Source organism: Lolium rigidum, chromosome 7 (assembly GCF_022539505.1).
Source record: "Lolium rigidum isolate FL_2022 chromosome 7, APGP_CSIRO_Lrig_0.1, whole genome shotgun sequence".
NCBI classification, from domain to species: domain Eukaryota; kingdom Viridiplantae; phylum Streptophyta; class Magnoliopsida; order Poales; family Poaceae; genus Lolium; species Lolium rigidum.
In genome coordinates this window covers 137094143-137099801 of record NC_061514.1, presented here as the reverse complement: position 1 = coordinate 137099801, position 5659 = coordinate 137094143, and the positions used below count along the sequence as shown (strand labels likewise).

The 5659-nt window shown below is 39.7% G+C and overlaps 1 long non-coding RNA gene across 3 annotated transcripts; it reads right to left on the bottom strand.

Moving 5' to 3' along the window:
• Positions 1-2718: 2718 nt before the first annotated feature.
• LOC124676462 lies at positions 2719-5273 on the bottom strand. 3 transcript variants are annotated; one of them, XR_006993640.1, is made up of 5 exons: positions 4921-5273; positions 4715-4777; positions 3811-4115; positions 3609-3691; positions 2719-3047 (listed from the first exon to the last, which is right to left on the bottom strand). It is a non-coding gene; the product is annotated as an uncharacterized LOC124676462 (long non-coding RNA). The 3 variants fall into 3 exon arrangements; XR_006993639.1 differs by having other exon boundaries at positions 2719-3691; XR_006993641.1 differs by having other exon boundaries at positions 2719-3691; positions 3907-4115.
• Between the last annotated feature and the right edge of the window lie 386 nt (positions 5274-5659).

The following is a 5659-nucleotide window of genomic DNA, read 5'->3' as shown; positions in this document are numbered from 1 at the left end:
GATAGCCTCTGTCCTGGGCGAACAACATGGTATCTCTCATGTCATTGGATGCAACCATCACAGTTTAAGATCCAACACGTCCATGGTTTGCGTGATGGCAAGTAACCAAAGCACGGTACAATTTTTTCACTTCATGACAACACATATGGCATACACTGAGTTCATAGATGTGCCTCCTTTCTAGTTCACTAATACTTCGTAAGAAATCTTTTAATGTGCGCCACCCAAAAAAAAATTTGATCTTAGGCAACAACTTTAGCTACACAGTGTATTCCACATATGCTTTGCACCTGAATACGACTTAAAAAACAGAAGAACCTCCATTTGACACTGCAAATCCTGAGCGGAACAAAATTAGAGATGGTGAATATGACAAGAACGGGCAGATGCTTGCATGTTTGATGTTAGCTATCAGATCTTCTTTCGAGAAAAAAAACTTATCTGCATTGTAGTCACTGCTTGATGAAAAAAAAAATTCTATGTTAGTGCATGACCTGCTTGACACATATTGTGGAAATAATATCCCAAAAGTTTCCTTTTTAGATTGGCTGCCACATACAAAGTAATTATGCATTACACTAATTTTTTATTATGAGCTATAATAAAGTACAGTAAAATATTATCCTTCTTAAGGCCACGGGAAGAACGCAACTGAAATCACAACAATCGAATTGATCGCCTCATACCACTACCTGCAAGATCTATGTATGACTGCAACGAGCGGAGAAGCATAATTGTGATAACGGGCAGAGAGGTTCTATGGAACCATTGGTGATGAAATTGCTAAAAAATTATCAGTGTGGCAAACATACCTTTAATAAATCAAATTTCTATATGAGCTAGGAGGAATACAGGAGAAAGATAAATGAGGTTCGTCCATGGCAATCAAAAAAAAAATTTGACGATTGATCATGCATGAAGAAAGCAGATTTGTAAAACAATGCCAGAATCTATTAATTAAATCTATTTCCATTTGAATAAGCCTGTAAAAATACTAGTACCAAAATTTGATCTCTCTATGTGTGGGAATTGAAAGGAAACATGCTGAATCTAACTTTGTACTTCAGTATGAACTCTAGAATTAGAAAAATTTCATAAATACCTAAATGTCCTAAATTAGGGAATCAAACTGCATTCACTTCTGCTTTACCTTCAGTAACTTAACATTTTCACGGCAACTCAAATTAAGCTTCTCATATTTCAAAAATTGTAAACATGTCTTAGGTTTTCTATATTTAAAAAAGGATGGAGTTTAACCCTCTCAGGACCGAAGTGTTGTTACACTGCAGTGGGGCATTCTCACCTGCACTTTTGAGTCGGTTTCTCCTGTTATGAGCTTGCAAAGGTATTATGTGGATCAAGCACTGACAATGAACATATTGACTTGCATGTCTGTAGAAATATTGGAGAAGACAAGTAGTAATGCACAACGATATAACAATAACGGCATCTAAATTAATAGGTCACATTAGGAAAAATATAATCTAAAAAGGATAGAATATTCAACAATATAATTAAACCTAAGAAGCTTGATATGGGACGTTGACTGTTATCGGAATAACATGTCAGCATAACTCTAATGTTAGGGCATGTACAAGGAGCCTCTTGTGTAGGCGGTCAAATTGCTCAAATAAAAAAATTATGGTCAGGTATTAGAGTACGAGCCCAGAACTCCAACGCTAGGCGCTAGATTTGAGGTGCTAGTCTCTTATTTCCTGCTGTGGATAACGTCCGGCGCTGGGTGAATCCATCCGAGCGAAGGAAAAAAAGAAGGGAGCGCTCGACGTCTAGGTTCACAGCGACAAGCCAGATCCCGGGATCCGATAGGAAATCGATATAACTGCTGGGAAATTGATCCTAGCGCCTGTTTGTACATATGCCCTTAATGTCAAGTTAGAAGTCTTACCAGCAACAACACGTGCAAGAAGAAAGTCCTGCTACAATTTTTTTTCCATAAATGAAACTTGATTCTTGTACCCAGAATATGCAGTACGTTTTTGGAGTACGTGGTACAGTCAAATGGCTACCGCTAACATCTTATGGAGTACGTGGGTAGTTTTTGTGCAGGTTGAGTGTGAGATATTTAAAAGTTTTTGGAGTACGTGGTAGAGTCAAATGGAAGAACATCTTATGCTTTGTGTTTAGCCTACAAAGAAAGATACGAAAGATATGGATCTAATCACCTAACAGCACATGGGAAATGATAATTACCTGAATCGTCACCCAAACGGCAGGCACGAGGGGAATCCAGTTGGAGAATGGCACTGCTCCGACCATGAGAGAGAGGAAGAGGCAGCGAGCTAGCTACGGTTCTGGCTCCCTTCATGGCCACAGAAACAATCCCCGGCAGAGTCAGATTGGGATCCAGTCACCGTGATGACGATTGTCCTCGGTGGCTGTCTCGCTGATCCAAGATTCGGAACACTATCTTCAAGGATCAGGACGAAATCGAGATTTGGATGGGCGGCCGGCGGGTAAAGTTGAGGGCTGGGGCAGAGGCAAGCCAATCATTTGTGCAAGTTTGAATTACCTAGTTTAAAGTCACTAGTGGTTGGGGCGCCCCTTGGGGCGCCTCCTCGTTGGAATTGTGCATCCCAATTCCACCGGATGAAAGATTGAAAGTAAAATACGCTGGATCTGACAAACAATTAATAGGAGCAGCTGCATGTTTACTTCCTTATTTTACTTAACTCTGATTGCACACTGAACTCTCCAGAGTTGTGTTCTAGCCCAAAACGGCACAATACATTCAATTTTGAAAAGAAGCCAATACCATGAGTAGACATGTCACTTTACATTGGCAATAAAATCATGAAAAATGCTTGGCCGATATTTTATCAAATCTAGTACACGATGACTTAAAGCATGACCTAGACAAAACATGCTTGCTTAAGTTTTGAACTAATATTGGCTTGCATATATACATCTCTTGCTGTTGTAATCCTGATCAAATAGGCCTTTCATAGCTCCTCCTAGCTGTGATAGATGAAGCACATCACTGGGGAAACCGGAATGCATGTGTGTCTTGCACATGGATAGCAGTACTTCTGATACATAGTATACATGCTATAAATTTCAGAGAATAACACGACTGGAATTTCGCAAACTTAATTCTCTCTCAGATAAAAAAATATTCCTACTTAAGTTATTAAGATTGGTTGTATGCAGTTCCATAAAAGGGTTTCATGGAGAATGACATTAGAATCGATTTATGTTTAGTTCCACAATGAAATCTCACAAAATGCAAGATATTGCAATGGCAGCAGTAATGTAGATGACCAAGGTATCACAAGCACCATCCTGTGAATAGGAACTAAATGAGGTTACATAAGTAATTCTTACAAGCCATTTGCTTTGAAGGAGCTGCCAAACTCAAACTGGGTAAAATCTAGTAAGTTGACAAGAGGCAAATTACATGTCACTACAAATAGCTAGTCATGTCTAGATGGCAAAAGGGGACTATTTTAACAAGATGGAAAATAAACTACATGGAGTAACCGCTGACTAAACATGTAGGCCATGGAACACACATGTAGGCAAAGAGGAGACCATTGTTGTAGCAAACCAGCAATGCCCAAGCAAATGGACCCAATAAAACAAGAACATACCTCAGCAATTACCTACTGATAACTTCAACATCACGGCACCAACGATGATCCACGATGAAAAGGTGCGAGTACCAAAGCTATAACTGAAAGAAAGTAAATCAGTATGAAAACCATCTTAAAAGCGCATGGTGAGTCTTTTAGTATTCCTTTCTAATATGCAGACACCGATAGACAAGATAAATAAGTCTCTTGCCGCTCCTACCTACTAAAATCGCAGATGCATCTTTGGTGAAACATCACATGTGTTACAACTTGCAAGGAGCTATAAATAAAAGAGCATGCCAACATAGTTACTTACAAATACTTTGAATGCATGCTTCAGTGCAGCCATATCAAAGATCTAGTAGCCTGAAGATTGCAGATATTTAGCCATTATAACAGTTCGACACTGAGATAAGACACATAACTGAATATTAGAAACGAATACCTACCTAGCGACCATATTTTGGACTTGGAACCATATGAAATATCCACAAGAAATTCAAGGCAACATTTAACCGGGAGTTCCTAAACTTAGAAAGAAAAAACACCTAAGAGTAGAGCAAGAAGAGCATAAAGCCAAAATTTAACCAGCCCAAAATCATCTATTTCAGACAACAAAATTCCAAACAGAAGATATTGTGATCAGCAATTTTAAGTAGTTCATAGTCCATGTATTTTTTCTCATTGATATTACAGAGCATACTTACCAAGCAATATATTTTTGTCCTTTGTAAGAAATAAGAAATATATTTAAACACTGAAAACAGTACAATACAATACAATGGTGATTAACCGGCTGCTAAACTGCTTTTTCAGTAGGACACAAATAAAGGTTATGGGTATAGCAACCTTCACATAGAGAAATACATGATTAGCATGCAAGTAGTCAAGTTCTATTAGGAGCTGCACAAGGCATACACAGAGTTTCTGCTCGCAGAAAGTGGACAGAACAAGGAATCAAAGTTTTCAATAATCAGAAATTGCAAACATCACATATTATAGACAAACTAACCACCTCTTCTAGGAAGTGGTTGGGCGTTAGACCTTTTAATGGCCTCAAATCTATACAATGAAGCAAAAATAACCACAATTTCATTACAGTTCAAATACAACTGAGAGCTTACTTCACAAGCTACATAGATGTCTCCTCCCCTGCAGTAGCCAGTCACAAAAGCACACATAGCACCCTGATAACACCAATAAAAGCATTTCAGGATCGTACAAATCCTTCAATTGGATAACTGAAACATGAAGGGACAACACACGAGCAAATATTATTATTTGGACCCTGCCAATGTGCATATATAGGAGAAGCAAGTACCATGCTCACCTTCTCCACCTAAGAGTATTTCTATTCCACAATGTAAGGACGCTTTAATTTTGCAATGAGCTCCATTTGTATGAATAAAGTCGTGAATTTTGCATACTCATCGAAAGTTTAAACCATCTTTTAGCAAACAATCTAGCTTGAATACTGATATCTCACATAACTTGCATAACACAGAGGGGACATAGGTTGTTCATGGGACCTCTTGGTGTGTGATGGACGGCGGGCTAGTCAGATCCTCTTCAAGACGTATATAACTGAAACAACCTATGCTTCAGAGATTAGTGACACACCTCATACTGCAGGTTCTAGATAACATTCCATCCATATATTCATGACAAAAGGTTGAATATTACTGGAACCACACTAACGTATTCTTCTTCTTTTTCGACCTCGAGCAGCTGCTGGTGCGTCACCACGTCCTCTGCACTCACCATGTTCACATCCACTGTGTACCTGCGTGCACGGGCAACGAACAAGCATGAGCGGCAGGGATCCTAGTTCTACTAGGTTAGCTGCTGCCTAATTTTGCAGTCGCCACACGAACCGGTATGGTGCCAAGGGAACCCAGGAGGCGGCGGAAAAAAAGGCAAAAAACCCATCTAGGATTCCATCCTCCTCGCCGGCGATACCGCCGGTCCGCTCCGCCTCCGGTGGCCTTGGGGCCTTGGAGGTGTGGTGGACCACGGTCCCTCATCGGTGGGGAGTTTCCGTTCTTAATTTAGTTTGCTTTTCAGTCTCT